The sequence below is a fragment of the Pipistrellus kuhlii genome, unplaced genomic scaffold (genome assembly GCF_014108245.1).
Source record: "Pipistrellus kuhlii isolate mPipKuh1 unplaced genomic scaffold, mPipKuh1.p scaffold_m20_p_1, whole genome shotgun sequence".
NCBI classification, from domain to species: Eukaryota; Metazoa; Chordata; class Mammalia; order Chiroptera; family Vespertilionidae; genus Pipistrellus; species Pipistrellus kuhlii.
In genome coordinates this window covers 124576209-124602147 of record NW_023425404.1, presented here as the reverse complement: position 1 = coordinate 124602147, position 25939 = coordinate 124576209, and positions in this window count along the sequence as shown.

The window sequence follows — 25939 nt, the reverse complement described above, 5'->3', positions numbered from 1 at the left end:
CCTGCCCAAGCTAGTAAGTTATGAACTAGAGAGAGGCCACCCATATCTTGTGCTGAGCTCACCCACTCACAAGAAGATGGAAGTAGAGAAACAAAAGATAAAATCTATAGTGAGTAGAAAGTCTTTGATATGCAATTGCCTAGGGTTGTGATCTGAAACTTATGAACTATCTAATCTATGGACAGGGCTCAGGCACTCAATGATGAAAAAGTTTAGGGGCATCTCTGTTAAATTCCTGGTATGCACTAAAACCCACGTGGAACCCTATAAAATAAAAACGTAATATGAAAATTAACCCTCATGCCCTTGAACAAGATGGCCACCCTCATGAGGTCAAAGATAGCCACCACAAGATGGCCAGCAGAGGAGGGTAATTGTGGGCAATCAGGCCTGCAGGAGAGGGCAGTTGGGGAGGACCAGTCTGGCAGAGGAGGGCTATTAGGGATGACCAGGTTGGCAGGGGAGGGCAGTTAGGGGCAATCAGTCTGGCAGGGGAGTGGTTAGGGGGTGATCAGGCTGGCAGGTAGGTAATCTGTTGGGAGCCAGCAGTCCCAGATTGAGAGAGAGATGTCCTGCTTTCCCCAGGAAGGTCTCTGAACCTGGTTCAGACATTTCCCAAGGAGTCCCAGATTGGAGAGGGTGCAAGTTGGGTTGAGGGACACTCCCCAGTGAAAGAATTTTGTACACCAGGCCTCTAATCAGATATACATGGTGATAGCTTTTTGGTGAGATACACATAGTTTTAGATCATTACATCAGCAGCTTGCTGGTAACCCTGGCAAGTTACCTAAACTAAGCTGACTTCCCTCCTAGGGTTGTCTGAGGATTAAATAGTTAAATACATGAAACACTTAGCATAATGCCTGACTCATGTACACACACAATATATATATTAATTATTAAGAGATACAGAAAGTTGAATAGAGTAAGGAAAAAGGGGGTTGTTAAAGATACTGATTGCTGTACAGAATGCATTTTCCCTTCCTTCTTAATAAAAGACTGCATTTCCCAACCCTCCTTGTAGTTGGGTATGACATGGGACAAAATCCTAACCAGTGTATGGGGATTCTTTATAGGGAAGTATGAAAGCCTCCTCCTGCACCTATTTCCTGGTTGCAGTGTGGAAGTGATGGCTGGTGCCTAGATAGCCATTTCTAGCCATGAGGCTGGAGGCTAAGAATGTCAGAGCAAGATAAAAGAGCCTAGGGCTCTCCACTGTCCAGGAATCTATCATCCCGCCTTTACCTGCTATCTCTGGACTTGATAGCAAGGGAAACAACTTTCCATCTTGTGAAAGTAATATTTTCCCCCTGTTTATCTGTTAGTCTAATCTAATCTTTGTTGCTTTTAAAAATATTAGTGATTTTTTGAGAGAGAGTAAAGGAGAGGGAGAGAGAAACATTGACGTTAGAGGGAACATCCATTGCTGCCTCTTAACCTCCTCCTACTGGGTATTGAGCTCCCAACCTGGGCATGTGCTCTGACCAGGAAATCCAACTGGCAACCTTTCCATGCATGGGATGATGTCTAACCAACTGAACTACACTAAGCACGGCCCTAATCTTATTTTAACTGATGTTCCAGATTCCTGTTTTAAGAATTCCAAGTAAGTTCAGGTGAATGAGGTGGAGGTTAAACTCTGGGAGAGTAGAGTAACTCATTTCGACCACCAGGGAGGTCTCTGCACCTGGTTCTCTTGTGTTTTTATGGAGTCTACCACTTAGACATGATAAAGTCATGACTGCCTAGGCTAGGGGTGTCGAACTCAATCAGAGAAGGGGCCAAAATCTAAAATCCAGCCTAAATCGTGGGCCGAATGGTCTACTGAACAGTCATAAACTGTCATTGTGATGGAAACGCAGCGGAGTGCAGTGATGACAACGCGGTGCGGGCCACATTGCAAGGCCTGGCAGGACGGATTCGGCCCGCGTGCCTTGTGTTTGACACATGTGGCCTAGGCCAACCAAATGTCAACATCCTTACTGTCACAAAACTCAATTTCCTTCCTAGTCCTCTCCCTGATATCCTTTATCTCCCAATTGGTTTGAATTATAGGACCTTGCAGTTAGGCTAGCTTTGCCACCTTACTATCATGCCCCATAATTATGATGTTTTATACTCTAACACATGATCTTGAGTCAGTGTGACTGTCCTGCAGCAACTGATCAAGTCAATGAGAGATGTATCCTGAGGACAGAGGAGGGTATGTGCTGGTGGGTAAGAGAGATTAGCCAGAAGAAGAGGAATGAATCAACTCATACCACCTTTCTCACTAGTCCCCTCACACAGGAAATCAAGGAGGAGCCAAGGATGATATTAGCCAAAAGCACACACTAGTCATCCCCAGGAAAGGTCAAAGTTAGGTGGCCATCAGGAAAAGGAGGTCATACGAAGCAGTTTAGGGCAGTATTGATCCAGGCCTGCAATATTGATTCTGGTCTATAGTACTGATCCTGATCTGTAATATTGATCCTGATCTATAGTATTGATACTTGTCTACAGTATTGATGTGGTCTGTAGTATTGATTCTGCCTGGTATGTAGTATTGACCATGGTCTGCAACATTGATCCTGGTCTTCAGAGATCTGTGGTACTTGCACAGTAGATAATGCCCCTGGTTAATTGACTGGAGTGATGGTATAAGTTTATTGCATTGATCTCTGAACTTATATTGTTCTTGATACTTCTATAGTCTATTCAGGCAAAAACAACAACAAAAAACAAACAAACAAACAAAAAACAACAAAAAAACTTCCATAAACATCAGAACCCATATCAGCAGACCTGAGAACATCTCTGGCCCAAGGTGGAGTTTGTGAGTTCTGGTAGATGGGTGGACTGTTAGTCCTATCTGTGGGATTATAAATCCGGGACACAAGAGAAGGAGCAACTGGCTGGCAGGCAGAGCACCTAGTCCTCATCTTATGAAGTCAGTATTGATACACGTTTAAGTTATCAGAAAACAAAGGGGCTCAGTTTTCATGCATCAATTCCAGCAAAATTAAGCCATTGGATACATTGTAGATTCACTTCTCGTAAAATCAAGCCATTAAATGAACCCCCTAATTCCCAGCTTGCCAAACTTTTTGTTTCTGTATTTTCCAAATCGATTCATACAAAGCATGCAGACTGTTTAGTCCCAGTGGCCTTTTATTTTGTTACTTTTAAGGGATTAGAATGTGGCTTTTCCTTACCCGCTGCCACATGTACTTCTTTTTTTTTTTTTTTTTTCTTTTCTAATTTGCAATTTGTGGCTGCTACACACAACCCAGAAATGACTCATGGGGATGGTGGTACCACCTCCTTCTGACCCATTGGCTTAATTGCTTCCTCTGGCAACTCACACTTTTATGAACACACACTCTTAGGCCTCCAGCAAGGCCCCTTCATGAAATGTTGTTGTTTTTTTTGGGAGGGTGGGGGGAGTCACAGAACAATAACAGGATGTAGAGTACTGACCTTTCTCAGAACCTTTTCTTTGTTTAATTATTTCAACTTTTTTCTCCTACAAAGCTTTTCCCAACAGAATCGACCCATGAAACCCAGTTCTCCACAATAAGGCCACGTCAGACGGGGCATAAATGGAAATTGATCCACATTAATGACACACAGCATGACCCTTTCAGGCTATGTTTATACTGGCAGTTATTCTTTGCCACATAAAGGACGGTTCCTTTACCTGCCAGCAGCTGTGGGCTCTAGGCCTGGTGTGTGGCTGGAAACTTCACTTTCACGGTGTCTTTAGGATCTGTTTGTGGTCACATATTAGCTGTGCCCCGAGAGACTGGAAGAACCTGGGTCAGTGACTGCAAGACCTGCGGGGAGGCATCTGGAAGCAGAAACTCAAACCCTTCCTGTTTGTAATTATTGTTCTCTCCTTGTTTTGATGGAAAGGAAAATTTTAAGACTGATGTCAGGACTCAGTGTGGGCTTGGTTATATTTCTGAGAGATAATAAGGACTGGGGGACATAGCTAAAGCTCCTTAAGCTACCTTTGTCTTTTTTGTCAGCCTGAGGACCTAAAAAATGCTTTCAACAGCTTGCCTTTTGGATTTAGGGTTATTGACTTCCAGATTCATCATTTTTAAAGTTTAAAAAATTGTGTGTTGTTTTTTGCTATAGATTTAAAAAAATCAAACTTTATAGAATTCAAAGTGAACAGTAAAATATTTCATTTTCTCAAATGTTTTATATATATATATATATATATATATATATATATATATATATTGCTTAGTGTAACCACTGTAAATATTCATCCATTCATTCAACAGTAGTTACTGAATTCCTACCATATTTTCATACTACAATACATGCCAAGAAGTGTTGAGGTAGTTGGAGATATAGTGAACAAGTAAGGCTTTGTCCTCCTGGGGCTCACAGCCTTGGGGATGGTGGTGTGGACATTGAAAAGAAAGAGTAATTGAACAAATAGCTGTGTGGCAGGGATAGCAAATGATGGGGGAAGATGCTGTTGCAGCTAAGATAGACCAGATGGCCTCTATGACAGGTAGCATTGGACAGTGTGTCCTTTGACAAACATTGCTTGTATTCTGTATGTATATCTCATAATTGTGGCTTATTCAAGAGCAGAAATGGGACTGGAAAGCATCTGCATGAGTAGGTGTTTGTTTGTCTTTGGTCTTCATAGGCTTGAACTGGGCACATGCAGGAAGTGGTACCTGCCAACTCAGGAAGCATTTCAAGGACAAGAGGTAGAGATTGGGTGAGCTCTCCCTGGTGCTGAAGAACATGTATTTTCTGTGGTCATTTGAGAATTAAAACTACAAAGATACACTATGCATACATGAGCATAGGCCCTCACAGAGCCTTCTGAAAAACCAGCTTTAAATAGAAGTCTGTTTCTCTTATGAGGTATTTCCTTCTTTTCTGCATTAAGCAGCATCCCCTACATTCTGAATATGAGCAGTAAAAATACATAAGTGGGAGGTCAGGTTTTAAGCAGCTCAGATATCACATCCCGCAGTGTCCTGGTGCAGGTCCCTCGCTCTCAACCTCAGCATGATGAAGGGGACCCTGTGCAGCTGTGCTCACCTCGCTGAGCATCCCCATGGACTGGCTTCTAAGGCGCCTCTTTGGCATTCCTCCACAGGGCGTTGCAGGATGACTGACCGACATCCCAACTTGTAAAAATGTCCTGTGTTTAAGACATTTGTCCAAGATCTTGCAAAATCTCTGAAGTGGCATCAGATTTTCCTTGTCAGTCTGCTTTCGTTTTTTATTCATTCTTCTTACACAAATGAACCACAGTTCAGGGGCAGAGGCCTATGGTAAACATGGCTGGTGCTGGAAAAGGGAATGTGGCTCAAAGTCCCCAGAGTCGCTTCGGGGCCCAACTATAGTGGCCGAGAACATCCGTGGCAAACATATGCTCTTCCCTGGACTGGATATTGAAGGAGCTGCCCATGGGTCATTAGGATGCACATCAATGAAGCACACATTGCAAAGCTGACTTCTGAATGCTTGTGTTCCCCCAGAATTCATATGCTCACACCCAACCCCCAAAGGGATGGTATTAGGAGGTGGGGCTTTGGGAGGTGATGAGGACATGAGGATGGGGCCATCGTGATGGATTAGTATCCTGATAAAAAAGACCTCAGAGAACTACCTTGTCCCTTCCTGCCATGTGAGATCATAGCAAGAAGATGCTGTCTATAAATCTGGAAAAGTGTCCTCACCAGACACTGAATCTGCTGGGACCTTGATCTTGGACTTCAGCCTCCCAAACTGTGAGCTCTCCCTGAGTAAGCCCCAGGAGGTGATGTTCTGTTACTGCAGCTGGAACACTGCCTAGGTAGTCTCTGAAACCTACAACAAGCCCAGCTGGAATCATGGAAGGAGGTTGTCAAATATTAATAATGTAAAACTTTAGAATTGGGGAAACCCCTCTGTGACCATCAAAGAGCTAACTACTCTCTATAAAATAGAGATTCAGTTACTCTGGATTCTTATACATGAGGTCATAGGAGGAGCAGAACAAGGATTAGAATTAATGAAATCCTAAGAATTCCAAGTGAGATAAAAAGATTTTCTTGGCTTGCCTGGTGTGAACAATCTTTCATTCATGCAGCTTTTCTCTTGTCACTACTGTTAAATTTAAAAAAAAAATTCAATACTACTTTGTACTTGCATGTCACCTGTCTGACCTTGAGATGGTACAAATTGAAGCTTTTTCTTCCTTCTTTGAAGGGAGGGCAAGGTGGTAAAAGTAGAAGTATTATTGTTGTGTTAAACTATACTCCAAAGGCAATTTGGCGAGGTGGGTCAGATATTTCTGTTCTAAATGACTGAGCTACATGTTATTTCCCAGGATGGTAAGATATGCCAGAGTTACAGATGGATTCCCATCTGCTTTTCATCCCTGCTTCGCTGGGTCAACTCTGATCTGGTCCTGGTCAGAGCTTGGAGCTTCAGATGAACCCAGACATTATAAATGTGGGGAAATGACCACTCACTGGAATAATTTTCCCACCTATACCCCTAATGTTGGGAGCCCTGGACCTTAAGAGATGTTTTAATATGGAATGTGTCAAAATTCATGTCTTGCATTTTGTTCCAGTGTCTCTTGCGTAGTGCATAGAGAACAGAAGTTTGTTAAATGAATGAATTAGTATAATCTGACTTTCCAAAGCACCTGAAGTAAATCTGTACATGTTTAGATATTACACATACACATACACTTCTTAGTAAATTTGAAACTTCCTAGAGAGGTGGAAAATGGAGAAAATGACATAATCTGCACACCCGAGGTAAACCTGTCTGTTGAACCTGGCACTTACTGAGTCCAGGTGTCCTGGTCTGGACAGTTCAGTGAGAGTTCTATGCATGCCTTCCTGAGCTGACTGTTTATAGGGATTAGAGCTCAGTTCAGTTTGGGAATCCTTGAGCACATCACTTTTGCTATGAAATATTTTACTCCCAAGGAGACCACAGTTCTGACTTAATCATTCTTATGACAATACAGTAATCTGGTGTCCTTATCAACCCATTTGGAGCTGCCAGGAGCAATTCTGATTCAACTGCAAGGACGTTGGTCTTGCGGGAGCAAGTAGGTCATCAGCTACCAGCTGAACTAATGAACTTGGTTTTTTCCATCTTCTTCTTGATTTGAATCACACCACTGTAGATATATTAGGGGACTGCTGGCCATCCTAGATAGTTTTTTAAAAATGGAACCAACAGGGATAGTCAGTGGTTTTAAATAGATGTCACCTTCAGGTGACTTTGTGCTTTAGCAAATAGGCCAGTTTTCTGGGAGAGAGCATTGAGGTTAACAGAAAACCTGGGAGACAGTCCTGGCAGGTTGGTCCCCAGTTGAGCTGCCATATAGGACCTCACTATGGTAGGTCATGGTCAGCATTTGTACCTCCCAGCCCCATAATTTTTGTGTCTTCTTCACCTGCAAAGAAAGGGCCCCCAAGCTCACCCAGAATGGAAAATCTGAGGATATGGAGATGGTCAGTGGGCCAGGAATCTCACACCTCCACAGTTAAAGTAACTAGCATTTCAACAGCAGGTTATTTGAAATTGCATTTATCATGAAACAATTTTTATTTATTTGGTATTTGGGGACTTATTCATGAAAAGACTGTGGAAATGCTTTCAGCAATGAGAACATGCATACATAGGGTATTGAAATAGTATGGGGGAGTGAACACTATTTTATCACAAGTTTGCCTCTTTGCCACCAGTTATAAAAACAATTTTCCCTAAATTTTTTAAATATATTTTTTTATTAAATTATTATTTTTGTACATATACCAATGCCCCCCCTCCCATACATACCCTCCCTCCCCAGAGTTTTGTGTCTATCGGTTGTACCAATATGCATGTATACAAGTCCTTTGGTTGATCTCTTATCTCCCCCAGATCTCCCCAACCTCACTGCTGTAATTTGACAGTCTGCTTCTTGCTTTACTTTCTCTATATATATCTTTTGGTTCTTCAGTTTATAATGTTCTTTATCATCCATAAATAAGTGAGGTCATGTGGTGTCTCTCTTTCATTGACTGGCTTGTTTCACTCAGCATGATGTTCTTCAATTCCATCCAGGTTGCTGCAAACGATGAGAATTTTTTCTTTTTTGTGGCAGCATAATATTCCATTGTGTAAATGTACCATAGTTTTTGAATCCAATCATCTGCTGATGGGTACCTTGGCTGTTTCCAAATCCTAGCTATTGTAAATTGTGCTGCTATGAACATAAGGGTGCATATATCCTTTCTGATTGATGTTTCTAGCTTCTTGGGATATGTTCCCAGGAGTGGGATTACTGGGTCAAATGGGAGTTCCATTTTCAGTTTTTTGAGGAAGCTCCATACTGTTCTCCACAGTGGTTGCACCAGTCTACATTCCCACCAGCAGTGCATGAGGGTTCCTTTTTCTCCGCAACCTCGCCAACAATTGTCATTTGTTGATTTGTTGATGTTAGCCATTCTGACAAGTGTGAGATGGTTCAGCATTGTTGTTTTGATTTGCATTTCTCGGGTAATTAGTGACTTTGAGCATGTTTTCATGTGCCTCTTGGCCTTCCTTCTGTCTTCTTTTGAGAAGATTCTATTTAGATCCATTGCCCATTTTTTAATTGGGTCATTTATCTTCCTTTTATTAAGTTGTATAAGCTGTCTGTAGATGTTGGAGATTAAACCTTTATCAGTGATAACATTTGCAAATATGTTCTCCCATACAGAGAGCTTTCTTGTTGTTTTGTTAATGGTTTCCTTTGCTGTAAAAAAGCTTTTTATTTTGATGTAGTCCCATTTGTTTATTTTCTCTTTAGCTTCCATTGCCCTAGGGACAGTATCAGTGAAGAAGTTCTTCTGAGATTTTGCTGCCTCTGGAAGCTTCTACTATTTTTATGGTTTCCCGTCTTATGTTTAAGCCCTGTATCCATTTTGAGTTTATTTTTGCGTATGGTGTAAGTTGGTGATCCAGTTTCATTCTTTTGCACATATCTGTCCAATTTTCCCAACACCATTTATTGAAGAGACTGTCTTGACTCCATTGTATGTTCGTGCCTCCTTTGTCAAATATTAACTGAACATAGTGATTTGAGTTGATATCTGGGTTCTCAATTCTATTCCATTGATCTATATGTCTGTTCTTGTGCCAGTACCAGGCTGTTTTGAGAACAGTGGCTTTGTAATACAGCTTTAAATCTGGTATTGAGATCCCTCCTACTTTACTCTTCTTTCTCAGGATTGCTGTGGCTATTTGGGGTCTTTTGTTGTTCCAAATGAACTTTTGAAGAGCTTTTTCTAGGTCAGTGAAATATGCTGCTGGTAATTTAATTGGGAGTGCAGTGAACCTATAGATTGCGTTAGGAAGTATGGACATTTTGATGATGTTGATTCTACCAATCCATGAACATGGTATGTTCTTCCATCTGTCTACATCTTCCTCTATCTCTTTTTTCAGTGTCGTGTAGTTTTCCATGTATAGGTCTTTTACCTCCTTAGTTAAGTTTATTCCAAGTATCTTAATTTTTTTTGGTCCGATGGTAAATGGGATTGCCTTTTTAGTCTCTGTTTCTGCAAGTTCATTATTGGTGTATAGAAATGCCATAAATTTCTTAGTGTTAATTTTGTATCCTGCTACATTGCCAAATTCATTTATTAAGTCAATTAGTTTTTTAATGGAGTCTTTTGGTTTTTTTATGTACAATATCATGTCATCTGCAAATAAGGATAACTTTACTTCTTCTTTTCCAATTTGGATGCTTTTTATATCCTCTTCGTGTCTAATTGCAATGGCTAGTACTTCCAGTACTATGTCAAACAGGAGTGGTGAGAGTGGGCAACCCTGTCTTGTTCCTATTCTTAGAGGAAATGGTTTTAGTTTTTGCCCATTGAGTATGATGTTGGCTGTGGGTTTATCATATATAGCTTTTATTATGTTGAGGTATGATCCTTGTACTCCTACCTTGTTGAGAGTTTTTATCAGGAAAGGGTGTTGTATTTTATCAAATGCTTTTTCTGCATCAATTGATATGACTATGATTTTTATCTTTCAATTTGTTTATGTGATGTATCACTATCACGTTTATTGATTTGCGGATATTGTACCATCCTTGCATTCCCGGAATAAATCCTACTTGGTCATGGTGTATGATCTTTGTGATGCTCTGCTGGAGCTGATTTGCTAGAATTTTGTTGAGGATTTTGGCATCTATGTTCATGAGGGATATTGGCCTGTAATTCTCTTTCATTGAGTTGTCTTTATCTGGTTTTGGTATTAGGGTGATGCTGGCTTCATATAAGGAGTTTGGAAGTGTTCCTTTCTCTTGGATTTTTTGGAATACTCTGAGGAGGATAGGTTTTAGTTCTTCCTTGAATGTTTGGTAAAACTCTCCTGTGAAGCCATCTGGCCCTGGGCTTTTGTTTGCTGGAAGCTTTTTGATAACTGTTTCAATTTCTTCCCAAGTCACTGGTCTATTGAGATTTTTAGATTCTTCCTGATTGAGTTTTGGAAGTTTGTATTTCTCCAGGAATATGTCCATTTCCTCCAGGTTGTTCAGTTTGTTGGAATAGAGTTGTTCGTAGTATTTTGTAACAATCCGTTATATTTCAGCGGGGTCTGTTGTTATTTCACCTCTTTCATTTCTGATTTTGTTTATTTGGGTCCTCTCTCTTTGTTTCTTGGTTAGTCTGGCTAGAAGTTCATCTATCCTGTTTATCCTTTCAAAGAACCAGCTCTTGATTTTGTTGATCTTATGTATTGTTTCTTTGATCTCTATGTCGTTTATCTCTGCTCTAATTTTTGTCATTTCCTTCCTTCTGCTTACACTGGGCTTTTCTTGTTGCTCTTTTTCTAACTCTTTGAGTTATAGAGTTAGATCATTTGTTACCATTTTTTCTAGTTTTTTGCAATAAGCTTGTAGGGATATGACAAAACTGCTTTTGCTGTGTCCTATAGATTTTGGATTGTTGTGTTTTCATTGTCATTTGTTTCCAGGATGTTTTTAATTTCTTCCTTGATTTCTCTGGTAACCCAGTTCTTGTTTAGTACCGTGCTGTTTAGTCTCCATGTGTTTGATTTCTTTGGATTATTTTTATTGTAGTTAATTTCCAATTTTATGCCATTATGATCTGAGAAGATGCTTGATATGATTTCTATCTTCTTGTATTTGAAGAGACTTTGCCTATGTCCCAAAATGTGGTCTATTTTTGAGGATGTCCCATGTGCACTTGAGAAGAATGTATATTCTGTGGCTTTAGGGTGAAATGTTCTGAAGATGTCGATTAATTCCATCTGGTCTAGTGAGTCATTTAGGATTGATATTTCTTTGCTGATTTTTTGTTTAGACGATTTGTCGAAGGATGACAGTGAGGTATTAAAATCTCCTACTATGATTGTATTGCTATTAATATCTCCCTTAATGCCCTCCATCAGTTTTTTTTTTTTTTTTAATGTATTTGGGTGCTCCTGTATTGGGTGCATATATATTTACCAGGCTTATTTCTTCTTGTTGGATTGTTCCCTTTAGTATTATGAAGTGGCCTTTATTATCTCTTGTTATGTACTTCACTATGAGATCTAATTTGTCAGATATAACTATTGCTAACCCAGCTTTTTTTTCATTTCCATTTGCCTGGAAAACCTTTTATCCATCCGTTAACCCTCAGTCTGTGTGCATCTTTTTTTCTGAGGTGGGTTCCTTGTAGACAACAGATGTATGGGTCTTGTTTTTTTATCCAATCTCTTACCCTATGTCTTTTGATTGGAGCATTTAAACCATTTACATTTAAAGTTATTAATGATAGGTACTCATTTGACACCATTTTTATTCTATACCCCTGTGTTCCTTCTTCTCTTCCTATTTCTTTATTTTTACAGTAGACCCTTTAGCATTTCTTGCATTGCTGGTTTGGTGGAGATAAATTCCTTTAGTCTTTTTTTGTCTTGAAGCTCCTGATTTCACCTTCAATTTTGATTGATAGCCTTGCTAGGTACAGTATTCTTGGATTCAGACCCTTCCTTTGCATGACTTTGTATATTTCATCCCATTCCCTTCTGGCTTGATAAGTTTCTGTTGAGAAATCAGTTGTTAGTCTGATGGGGGTTCCTTTATATGTAACTTTCTGTCTCTCTCTGGCTGCTTTTAAGATTCTTACTTTGTCCTTGGTGTTTGCCAATTTAATCATAATGTGCCTTGGCGCCAGTCTTCTGGGATTCATTTTGCTTGGGACTCTGCAAGCATCTTGGATTTGTGTGGGGTTTTTCTTCTCTATCTCGGGAAAGTTTTCTGTCATTATTTCTTGAAATACGTTTTCCATGTCTACCTCAGTTTTCTTTCCTTCCGAAACCCCTATTATTCTAATATTGTTTTGTTTTGCATTGTCCCAAAGCTCCCGTAGGCTCTCCTCCTGCTTTTTAATTTTTTTTTTCTAGAAGCTGCTCTAATTAGGTATTTTTTTCCATCTTGTCTTCTAGCTCACTGATGCGGTCCTCTGCTTCTTCTAGTCTGCTCTTGATGCTTTCTATTGAGTTCTTCATAGTAGCCATGTCATTTTTCATTTCTTCTTGAGTCATCTTCATTTCCTCTTGGTTTTTCTTCATTTCCTCTTGGGTCTTACTCATATTGTCAAATTTGTCTTCCATTCTTTTTAGCCATCTTATGATCCTTACTCTGAATTCTTGCTCTGGTAGGTTGCTTGCCTCTAACTAATTTACTTCCTTTTCTGGTGATGCCTGCTTTTCTTTCATTTTGTGGGCTGTTTCTTTGTCTCCCCATGGTCTCTCTTTTCAAGTTGTCTCTCTCCTGCATTGATTTCTCTCTCCTGTGTTGATTTAAAGGCACAAAATACAACACAACCAGGTACAACCCACAAGGCACTGAACAAAAATGTACTTGCAATATTAATTACCTCCAATAAAGGTAACCACTAGGGAAAGGCAAATTATGGAAAAGGAGAGAAAGAGGAAGAGTTAAAAGAGTGGAGGGAGGGAGCAAAAGAAAAAGATAGAAAAAAGAGTGTAAAAATGAAATTGAGAAACAGGGAGAAGAAAAAGAGAGAGAGAGAGAGAGAGAGAGAGAGAGAGAGAGAGAGAGAGAGAGAGAGAGAGAGAGATAAAAGTGGAATAAACTATATATATGGGGAGAGAATTTCAATTGAACAACCATTAACCCCAACAAATGCTGTCAGCAGTACCTGGAGAATAATACAATCTACAATACCCCCTAATTTCCAGCACAGGAAGGGAAAACAGAAGTAATAAAATAACAACGAACAAAAACCAATCAAATAAGAAAATACTAAGCAACAGCAACAACAAAAGAATAAGCAAAATACTCTCACTAAAAACATAAAAATATAATATAATCATCATTCATCATTCCCCCAAACAGCATCAAAAGAACAGTGAGAAAAACAATTTTTTTTTGCTAGTTAATACAGCTTAGAGAGGGGTGTATATGCACTTGGCACAGGGGATTGGAAATTAGATATATAAGTAGGGTACAAATTTTAGTAGGGGGGATACAGAAAGAGTAAGGAAATCTAAAGCAGGAAAGGGTTAAGATAAACCGGATAGCAAAAGGGGGAAGGTTAAAAAGAGAGTGATGGTGTAAAGGTCATGTTGAGATAGGGTTAAACAATGTTAAAGGAGGAATGAAATTAAAATTAAGAACACTAATTCCATTGTAAAATAAAGAGAAAATAAAATGGCACTTAAAAAAATTAAAATAGCACTAGTAAAAATGCTTATTGAACCTAAAATGTAATAATTAAAAAGTTAAAATCTAGTGAGGAAAAAAGGCAAAAAAAAATGTTTCTTAAGTAAAAGATGCAAAAAATGAAATTAAAAAAAATAAAAATATAAAAAATAAATTTAGCAAAAAGTGTGCAGTTGTGAAGGCCATTCACTTCTGTTATTCTATTTGACACGCACGTTTCTCAGTCCAGACCGTATTGCATTTCCCTGCGTTCTGCTGCACCTCAGTGGCGATTCCTTAGTTTCTTGGTTTTTGATAAAATAAACACAGTTTGTACTCCAGACCCTAGGTGGCAGTGTATGTGGATTGATGTCCCGTCTTTTTGGCTGCTCTAGCCTTCTTTTTCTGTGGCACTCAATACTGTTTTTTTTTGTTGTTGTTGTTGTTGTTTGTTTATTTATTTATTTTTTGCCTCTGAGCTGAGTCCTGGATGATTTCTCCCTGCTCTGCTTCTCAGTTTCCAGAAAAGCAGTTTCCCCCTGCTATCTATTAGGGTCAGCCAATCTGGGTGATCTCTCCTTTGTAATCAGAAGCAAATGGTTGCAGGGGAACCCACTTAGTAGGTGCGTGATGGGCGAGTTTGCGTGTACTTACAAACAGACTGCTTTCCAACTCCTTTGTTCTCCCACTGTGTTGGATCAGAATGGGTTGCTCCCTAGAAAACCCCACTAGTAGCAACCTTGGGGACTCCCGTCCACTCTCTCAAATCACGCCAGACCCAACAGTGGGGGGTTTCTGTGGATGCAGATTTCTGGGGTCCCAGAGTGTGCTTTTGTCTCTGCCACCCCAGTGGCAGCAGCTTCTGCAGCTGCCGCAGCTGCCGCTTTCGATTTTGCTGTTGGGACACAGACACCCCGCTTTATCCCAGGCAAAATCCAACCTTTCTGTGGAATCCGCATGTCCGGGCTGGTTGGGGCCCCACAGTTGTGGTCCTTTCAGGTCTCAGGTAAGATCCCCCATTGCAGCACTGATATGGTTGTGGGAGGCAGCCCCTACAAGTGTTTACCTGGCCGCCATCTTCCAGGAAGTCAATTTTCCCTAATTTAAAATGGGCTCCCTTCTAAGAATCACACCTTTATCTATTTGAAGCAGGTAATACTCAACCTGGGCTCAAAATGGGGATGAATATTCAAAACTTCATTAAATAGTAAAATGCCATTAAGTGAATATTGGCTTATACGAAGAGAGTATAATTGGAGGCAATGGTTACTTTCTAGCTGAATAAATACCTTCTTATTTCTTAATTAGAACATTGAATGGTCTACACATCTTTCATTCAAAGACCATTTTCTCTCTGCATTTTAAGTCACTGGGATTTCACCCTCATGGCACAAGCCACAATCTGACAAAAGATTTGCTTTCAAAACTATTTCTTGGATGGCAACTCGGGGTAGCCTGATTAAGAAGTTTAAACATTGCTTACTGAGTTACCTTCTGGGGGAAACAGCTCATGTTAACGAGCCTCTTGGGAGCCGTGGAGATCTTGTCTCCTAACTTCAGATTTTATGTCATGCTTCATGCTAAAAATAACACACAGAACACCGGCTGCCATTATCTCCTAATGCAACCGTGGCGATCACCGTGTGGTGTCCTTTAAAAATGGCAAAGCTTCATTAGGTTAAAGTGAAATCCACATTTCTTCTTAAACACCCACCTTCTGTGATTACAGGAGCAGTGACACATCCCCACGGCTGTGGAAAATCCATTCTCCCCAATTCTTGCTTTTACTGTGGCTGCTTCTGATTCTTTCTCCTCACCTTCTCCACCTCCCATTTATTAAGCCAGATGGAGAAAATAAAGACTTTGGCCAGTCTTATTAGCTTGGAGCCAGTTCTGAGAAATGGCTAATTAAGTTAATAGTCCGGGTACAAGTAAAGGGTCTTTTATTTGCATAGAGGCAGAGGTTTGGCGAGTGCTGCTTAATGTAACCAGTCTCTGGGGCACAATTCCAATTTACATGGGTTTAGATATCCAGGTCACCGAGACTAAAAGGAAAGGTCTCGGTGACATGTAAACCCTTCAGGTTTGCATGTAGGCACACAAAGCTTCCCACCCTGGCTCCCCATTCAATAGAGAAGCTGTCATCTACTTGAAAAACAAAGCCAGGAGAAGCACCCAGCTAAATCCCAGCGTATTTGAATTGGTCGAGTGGAGCAAGTATCACATTACTCGGTTTTGGGAATATTCCCCCTTTGTAATTCTTTCCTGGGGAAGTGACATCAGGATTCCGCAGCCTGTAGAAGCATACAGAACAGAGTCTGCCCACAGGGCCTTCCTGGCATATGCCTTGCAATGTGAATCTGATCATTTCTTGTTACTGTCATTTGTGGTTACATCTCAAGCAGATTTCACTCATGACCAAATGATTTTGTGAAAACTGAAATGCTGTTGGCACTTGTTGATGGAGAGGTCCTTGTGGATGGAGGCAAGCCAATCACTGTGCTATTTCAAAGTGTGTGTGTGTGTGTGTGTGTGTGTGTGTGTGTGTGTGTGTGTGTATATATATATATATATATATATATATATATATATATATATATATATGTTTTAAATTTATTTCAGAGAGAAAGGGAGAGGGAGAGAGAGGTAGAAACATCAATGATGAAAGAGAATCTTTGATTGGCTGTCTCCTGTCTGCTCCTCATTGGGAACCAAGCCTACGACCCAAGTATGTGCCCCTGACTGGAATCAAACCCTGAACCCTTCAGTCCACAGGCCGATATGCCATCTATTGAGCCAAACCAGGTAGGACCATTCTTGGCTACCCCGTAGACACATGCTTATGAGCATCTGGGACAGGCTGTGGAAGGAAGGGAGAAAGAAATGTACAGAATAAAAAGGACCATTTGTGCAAATGCAAGCTATTGATTGAAAAAAGGCCAGAATCAATCAGGGGAATTATTCTAATGTGACTGGCATCCCTTCCCCTTCTTACTTGACTGCTCATGATTATCATAAAAGGGTTGATGGCCCATATTCCTCCATTATTTTAATACTGTCACAGTAAAATGCTATTTGCACACTATTCTATTCTCTTACATTAACATTTTAAGTATTAGGCAGTAGGATGAGAGGGAATAGAAGTGAAGTCTTTTGAATTATTAATGGATGCTCTTTGCTTATGCATACGTGATATCTGAAGAATAGTGGCAATCATAATATCTGCTTGTAATAAATTCCCATTTAAAAATTATTATTAAAAACAGATACAAGAGACACAACTCACTTAAATGATACTATTTAAAATTGATATAAAATAAAATCAACTTTTTACACCTCATCTTTATTACTATTTGATCCCCCACTCCCTCTCCCTCTCTCTCTCTCTCTCTCTCTCTCTCTCTCTCTCTCTCTCTCTCTCTCTCTCTCTCTCTCAGATACACATGAAAAATCTTAGTATCAGAAAAATTCAACCATTAGTTCAAGCAACACTAAAGGTGTATAAAGCTAATAAAAGCTTTGCTTTGGAATAAGGTTCCTATAAAGTCTTTTGCTTCAAGTTGGCTTTGGGGGGGGGGGTGTGTGATCACAGTGTGATAAGATTCTTTGATGGTTCACTGGTTTAAATCTTTTTGGCTAGAGTTCCGAAACCTTAACAAAGTATTGCCTCATATTGCCCTGCAATGGTGAGTTTCCTATACATTTCTCTATAGGTATTTCTCAGGCACCCCTGTGTTATCTTCCTCTGTTGGTAGACACTTGAAGAATCTTCAGTTTTAAATAAAGAAACTATAACTCTCCCACAGATAAGTACACAAAGGAATACATTCATGCATCTGCTACATTCTTATTTTTAATAATTTGCTCAATTCTCTTTGGAATCAGTCTTCTATTAAATAAATTTGCATTAACTCTTCAGTAAAAACGTTTCTGCTTTATAGCAGGCCTCCACCCCATCCCCAACCCCCCGGTGGGTACAAAGAACAAAACTGCACAGACTGAATACATTGTGTAGATGAACCAATGGCTGCTCCAAAATCTGTAATATTGTTTAAATTGTTCTATGAATCTCTAAAGACAGAACTATCCCAGTGGTAAAAAGTAAGCTGTATAATATTCTATCTTTGTGTAGCACCTCATCTTTGCCAAGGCTCTTTGTATTGCTAATTCACTGTGGCTTTACAATGGCCAGCTAACATAGTTTAGAATGTTGTTAAACCTAATCCACAGATAAGGAAGATGAAGTCCAAAGAGAAGCTGAGTGAGGTCAGAGCATGAGTCCATGGCAGGGACAGGAGGGAGCCACTGTGGGAACATCTTCTTCCAGGTTCTCTTGAAGACAAGCCAGCAGGGAGATGACATGTGCTACTCAGTGGTCTCATAGAAGTGGAACCAGTAGGAAATATATCTATAATAATCTATAAAAATAAAAGCATAATATGCTAATTAGACCCAATAGCCAAACAATTTTCCAGACTTCCTTCTGGATATCCTTCTGGATGAAGCCAGGGCTGTGAGGGCTGAGCCTGTTGCATGAATTTCATGCATCAGGCCTCTAGTATATGTATTTGAGCCCCATGCATGAATTTGTGCATATGTGGGATCCCTCAGGGTGGCCTGTAGGGATTGGGCCCCAGCTTGAGCCCCATGCTTATAGCCCCACAATCCCACCTGGAACTCTGCTGTGGTCTGGTGCCATCCCCTCATCTGCTCTAATATCCCACTGTGGTCCTGCTCTTGTCAAGTCTCATCAGGCCCTGCAGTGCCTCCACTGCCACCTGCTGCCAGCACTGCATTGCTTACTCCTGCCATGTTCTGTGCTGCTCCCTAGTGGTCAGCACATATCATAGTGAGTAGTAGGACTCCCAGTCCAACAATTTGCATATTAGGTTTTTGTTATCTGCTAAAGGCCTGGTGCACAAAATTCATGCAAAGGGGGGGGGCAGTCTGTCCTTCAGCCCAGACTGCACCCTCTCCAATCTGAGACCCCTCTCACAATCCAGGACTGCTGGCTCCCAGCTGCTCACCTGCCTGCCTTCCTGATTGTCCCTAACCACTTCTGCCTGCCAGCCTGATCACCCCCTAACCACCCCCTGCCAGCCTGATTGATGCCTAACTGCTCCCCTGCCAGCCTGGTCACCCCTAACTGCCCTCCCCTGCAGGCCTAGTGACTCCCCAATGCCCTCCCCTTCTGGCCATCTTGTGGTGGCCATCTGGTGTCCACATGGGGCAGGATCTTTGACACATGAGGGCAGCCATCTTGTGTGTTGGAGTGATGGTTAATTTGCATATTATTTTTATTAGCTAGGATAGAGGCCTGGTGCATGGGTGGGAGCCAGCTGGTTTGTCCTGAAAGGTGTCCTGGATCAGGGTGGGGGTACCCTTGGGGCATGGGGTGGCCTGGTGAGGAGCCTGTGGTGGTTTGTAGGCTGGCCATGTTCCCCAGCAACCCAAGCAGAAGCCCAGGCTCCCCTCAAGGCTACAAAGTTTCGATTATAGAAGATAAATAAATCCCAACAAAAATGGCGGCAGTTATGGAGCTGGAGAGAGCAGGAGGCTTGAGTTGCCCCTGGTGATGGAGGAAGCTAAGTTTCCACAGCCCTTTAACACTAACTATGAATCTGTTGTAGGTTTTGAGGTTTGCCTTTGTGTCATTTTGTTTTGTGTCTGCTCTTTATCATATCGAGGACAATCCCTTTCATTCCAAGAACAGAAGCTGATTCTGAGTTTTGGGGTGGGGTTTACATTTGATTTGCTCTTCTGTTGAGAATGTGGCCCTTCCTGTGAGGAACCCACTTTCACACTTCTCCAACCTTGACATTGCAGTTCGCTTTTGCCTAGTGTAGCTTGGACAAACGCTGTTCTGTGCTTGGCCAAACACTCTGGGTTCCAGGCATCTAGTCTTTCCTGATAATGACTTATTATCCTGTCAGCTTGTCAATAACTTTAAAATAAACTTTTTCAGTGTTCAGTCATCATGTCCTTACTTTCAAAGGGGAAGATGATCTGTACAACCTAGTACCTTGTCTCTGGAAATGGAACTCTTTCTGCTTAGCTTCCAAAATGTAGCTTCTCTTTCCTACCTGCTTTCTTAAGAAAAACAATATTGTTGTGAGTTTATATATTTTATAAGAGCCTTTTCCATATTTTATAGTGGGAGTTCAAGAAAGGGCCAAAATAAATGTGTGTGTTATCCACTCTCCTTATATAAAAGTCTGCCCATGTGTTTCATGGCACCACAACATTCTGGCCAAGGAAAGCAGATGAAGGTCCAAAAACAATACAGAGGTAGAGTGGGTGGGGGATCTCTAGCCAACTGACACCTGGAAAGAAAGTTTTTTTTTTTTTTTTTTTTTTAATGAAAAAACAAAAACAAAAAACAAACAGGTAAAATTTCCCAAGTATGTTTAATGAAGTATTATCACTTTTCAATAACAATAAAATTAAGCAATGTTTATAGGTTTTAAAGAAACATACTCAAACTTATACACTGAAAAGTGGTTGCCTCCTTCAAAATAATCCCATTGGAAGGGTAGGTACTCCTAAGACGAGGAAGCCTGTGTCAAAAAAAATGTATTTGTGGCATCAGTTTCTTTTCTTCCTTGTCCCCCTCCCCTTTTTAACTAAAGCCCAATCTTTAAAGCTCAACTTTAAAGAAATACAATTACTGGTAGTTTCTTACTTGACTGGGGGCCATTCTAGAAGGAGTTTCTGAAAGTCATTAAGAGAATGCCTGGAAATCCAATAAAGATCAGACCTGACTAATGCTAACAACCTACCTCTCATGCTCCATTAGGGAGGGAGCCACTGTGTTTACATCAGCCCTCCCCCTCCTCACTGTTCTGATTATTCTTAACTATGGCTTCACTACCTCCTGATGTCACATTAACTTCCTACACTTTATTTAATTTTTAAAATATATTTTTATTGATTTTAGAGAGGAAAGGAGAGGAAGAGAGAGAGAAACATTGATGATGAGAGAGAATCATTGATCGGCTGCCTCCTGCATGCCCCACACTAGGGATAGAGCCCAAAACCTGGGCATGCCCCCTTGAGTGGAATCAAACCTGGGACCCTTTAGTCCACAGGTGATGCTCTGTCCACTGAGCAAAACCAGCTAGGACAACTTCCTATACTTCATTATTTTTAAAAATATTTTTAGTTGATTTCAGAGAGTAAGGGAGAGAGATAGAAACATCACTAATGAGAGAGAATCACTAATTGGCTGTCTCCTACACATCCCCCACAGGGGAGGATTGAGCTGGCAACCTGAGCATGTGCCCTGGCCAGAATCAAACCAGGTACCCTTCAGTCTACAGGCAAATGCTCTATCCACTGAGCCAAACCGGCCAGAGCAACTTCTTATACTTTAAAAGAATATCATTTTATGTATATCTTGCTTTATTCTAAAAGTAGTTTCCTGGTAAACAGACAAGAAACCACTCATTAATGTCTGGATTTGGTGAGAGTCTTAGTCTCCTAACGTTGAATCAGGTCAACTCCTGGGTGATGCAAACTGTATTAGAAATTCACTGGGTTGATGTAAATTTCTAACACTGTATTAGTCCGAGTCATCCAATACAAGTTAAAAATAATCAAAAGCTCCGCACAGGTATTTATTTCTTAGACACCCAAATTTCACTAGGAGATTTATTGTCAGAGAAGATATAATATATCTCTCAAAAAATGAAGGGAAAATAATTTACCATAATTTTAGAATAAATGAGTATAAATTTTTAAAAACCACGGAAAAATTATCTATAGACAAAAAACAAAACAAAACAAAAAACAACTCAACCTTGTGACACTTCATATAAAATGGACTAAAGCTCTAGCTTTAGTTTGGTTCAGTGGATAGAGCAATAGCCTGTGGATTGAAAGGTCCCGGGTTTGGTTCTGTTCAAGGACACATGCCTGGGTTTTGTGCTTGATCCCCAGTAGGGAGCCTGCAGGAGACAGCCAATCAATGATTACCTCTCATCATTGATGTTTCTATCTCTCTCTCCCTATCCCTTCCTCTCTGAAATCAATAAAAACATTATAAAAATAAATAAATAACTAAAAAGGACTAAAATGGATCAAAGATTTAAATATAAAACATAAGCCCTGGCTGCTTTGGCTCAGTGGATAGAGTATTAGCCTGCATACTGAAGGGTCCTGGGTTCAATTCTGGTCAAGGGCACAGATTGTGGGCTTGATCACCAGTAGGGGGCATGCAGGAGGCAGCCAATTGATGATTCCATCTTCTTATTGGTGTTTCTATCTCTCTCTCCCTTCCTCTTTGAAATTAATAAAAATATTGATTTAAGAAAATTAAATATAAAACATAAAACTATGCAATTCTTAGAAAAATATCATAAGAAGAAGTCATAAGGACTTAGAATTTAGCTACAACATCAATAGCACAATACATAAAAAGATTTTATAAACTAGACTTTATCAAATTAAAACCTTTTGCTTTGTGTTAAGGACTCTGTTAAGAATCTTAAGACCCTGTTTGTTTAGACAAGCCACAGACAGGAGAAAATTTGTGCAAACCACATGTATGACAAAGGACTAATATCTGGAATATACAAAGAACTCTTAAACTTAACTTTAAAGCAAACAATCCAATTAGAAAATGGGAAAAGACGTGAAGAGACATCTCACTGAAAAGGAGATATGAATGGCAAAAAACGCACATGGAAAGATGTACAACATCACCAGCTATGTGGGAAATGCAATTTTAAAAATCATGAGTTACTATTAACACACCAACCAACCAGCTGAAAGGAAAGATGGTGTGGACATTGGATGCTGGCAAAGATGTGGAGAATTTGGCTCTCTCTTACACATTGCAGGTGGGACTATAAAATGGTATGTCTAACTCGGAAACACAGTGTGGTGGTTTCTCAAAAAACTAAACCCACATGGTATAACTCAGCAGTTGCTGTTCTGTGGATTTATTTTTAAAAATGAAAACCTGCACAAATTAGGGTAGATAATTGTTCAAAATAGCGCAAACTGGAAACAACCAAAATATCCCTCAGTAGATGAATGGTTAGACAGCCCATGACACAACCATATTAGGGAATTGTACTCAAATAAAAAAAGTAACAAACTATGAGTGCACTTGAATGAATCTTAAGGGCATCACACTGAGTAAAAGAGTGCCAATATCAAAAGATCATTTATCGTATAATGTCATTTATAAAACATTTTCAAAATTAGAGAAATGGAAAACAGATTAGTGGTTGCTGGGGTTTAGGGAGGTGGGAAGGTGGGTGTGACTATAAGAGGCACACATCCATTTCTAAGGCAACCATACCCAAATGACCACAAACCAGGGGACTTAAACCAATCAGGATTTATTCTCTCTCATATTTCTGGAGGCTGAGAGTCTAAAATAATCCTGTCAACAGGACCCATATCCCTCTCAAGGCTCCAGGGAACAACTGGGAACTTGTATTGTCGTTTCTAGCTTCTGGGGGTTGCTGGCACTCCTTGGTGTTCTTTGGCTTGTAGATGCAGCACTTCAATCTCTGTCTCCAGCTGCATATGGTGTGAGTCTCTGCCTCTTCTTATGAGGACGCTAATCATTGGAGTTAGGCCTTACTGAAATTCAGTATGCCCTCACCTCATTACATCTGCAAAGACTCTATTTACAAATAAGGCCACATTCACAGAATTAGACATTTTTTTGGAAGACAACAAATCAACAGGGTAGCATTAAATTGACTTGATATCTTGTTTATCTACAATAGTGGTTGCACAAACAATAAAGTGACATAGAACTGGGCACACACATTGTATCCATGTGAATCTCCTGGTTTTAATATTGGACTGTAATTATGTAAGATGCAACTGTTAGGTGAAACTGGGTGCAGGGTACACAGGACCTCCCTGCATTATCTTTGCAACTTCCTGTGAATGTGCAACTATTTCAAATCAAGAAATCAAAAAAGTCCACACAAAAACCTGCACAGATAAATATCGAGCTTTATTCATAATTGCCCCCAAATTGGAGGCAATCAAGGTTTTCTTCAGGAGGTGAATGGATAAACTGTGCTCCATGCAGACAATATATATCATTCAGTGATAAAAAGAAATGAGTCATCAAGTCATAAAGAAAAAATGGATAAATATTAAATGCATATTACTAAGTGGAAGAAACCAATCTGAAAAGGTTCCATATTGTATGATTCCAACCCTATGACATTCTGGAGACAGTACAATAATCAGTAGTTGCCAAAGGTAGGAGAAGGGAGGGGTAATAAGGGGAGCACAAATAATTTTTAGGGCAGTGAAATTCCTCTGTATGAGACTATAATGTCATTAGACATTTGTCCAAACCCACAGAATATACAAGATCAAGAGTGACCCTAATGTCAACTATGGACTTTGGGTGATGATGACTTGTCAATACTGGTTCATCAGTTGTAACAAAGATACCATCTTGTGGGGATATTGATAGTGAAGAAGGCTGTGCACATGTATGGACAGGGCGTATATGGAAAATAAATTCCCTTCACTGTTGCTATGAAACTAAAACTGCTCTAAAAAGAGTCTTTTAATAAAAAGTAAACAAAACATCTCATTTATCTTTTTCCTCTCCTTCTGCACCTACAGGTTGAATTAAGTATATAATCCTTGCTATGCAGGACACACACACACACACACACCCCTATGTTTTTCAAGGGGTGATATAAATGTTGGGTATGTGGGTATCTCTGTAGAATCTGAAGAAGAACACAGTTTGGTCAGGGATTCCACAGCTCAGTTGAGGAAATGGTGAACATCAACTAGAGGACGATTCCAAAGTACTTCACAAGACTGGAGACTTTTCATAAATAGCCCATCATATACCTAATTATTTCAACACCTGGTCAGGGGGGGCACTGGCCATTCACCTGACCAATCAAGAATGGGTTACCTGCTGTCTCCTTGATTGAGAAGCATTAAAATTCTCTTGACTCAGTCAAGAGAGAAAATGTAATGCTATTGGTGTTCTTGGTGACCCCAAAAGTCAGAGTCTTTCAATATAGTCTGGCTTTCCTTCAAGGCCGCCACATTTATTTTATTTAGAAGTCTGAAGAAAAGCTGGAAGTTTTTCCATCAATGTGCCACTGATAGTTATTGGTGTTTGTTTCTGACATCAAGGTTCTTTTGGAGTGAACTGAGCTGCTGGTTCCCCCTGGAAAGAAAAGAGTAACCAACAAGTGTGTGTGCCAAATATTTTTTCCTCATTGGATGGGGCAGTCACTTTTAATGTGGACCTTATGAAGACTCTTGCTAAACATTTTCATTTGGAAATTAAAGATTTGGTTTCAGCAATCAATATGAAACAGCTTCATTGGAAAAATAACTGAAATTGGGTTTTCCATGGCAGACAAGGTGCCATGTTCTGCACTGACTATAAGATGATATATTTATTTCCTGTCTCCTTTTTGACAAATATGCTGTATGGCAAATACCTTATTCTCTGATAGTGTTATACAAAGGGCTCAGGCCTAAGAGGTAGTTTTCCTGATCTGCGATGATCTGATTGTGCAGCCAAACTCACAATGTGGGAAATGGGACATTTTATGAAGTTCATACATTTTCAAAATTGCTCCCGCAATGATGCTTTCATTTTGTGTTAGGACTGGAATGATGGCCTCTATCTGTTCCAGAAAACTCCAGTATTGCCTCCAGTGAAAAGGGAAACCTCATATTTCAAGGCCACGAACTGTAAGCCATTCACATCTCACAAGGGAACATATGCCAATTCCTTTTATGGTAAAGAAAACAGTGATGTATGAGAATCTCTGCCCACATCTCTCCATCAGTCTTTCTGGCTGGAAGATTGGCCAGCCTGGCTTCTGCAGCAGGATTAAAATGTAATGTGTCCCAGTGAGCTAGTGAATACCAACATTCTTTCCCCTTCTGTATGGAAACGGCCCTCTTAGCGGATAAAGCTATTAGCAGACAAAAGTATTGACATTTTTATGGGATTGTTTTTGGAAAAGATCAACATGTAACTCTAAATTCAACATATGGTCGTGGTCAAATTGTGTTCCTACTGTGTAAAATGCTTGAATAATCACCTACTGCCTTGTCTCGGCCAGGGCGCAGGGAGAAACATGATTAATTTCAGCCGTATCCCTTAATCTCCCTCCTTGGCTCTCCTCCCGTCCTGGGAGGGCTGATAAATCTTAGCCCCTGCAGATTATTACCGTTCCTAATAGTCTTATGACATTAGAAAAAAGCGAGGCTCGATGGCACAAAATGCATCCAACAAATGAA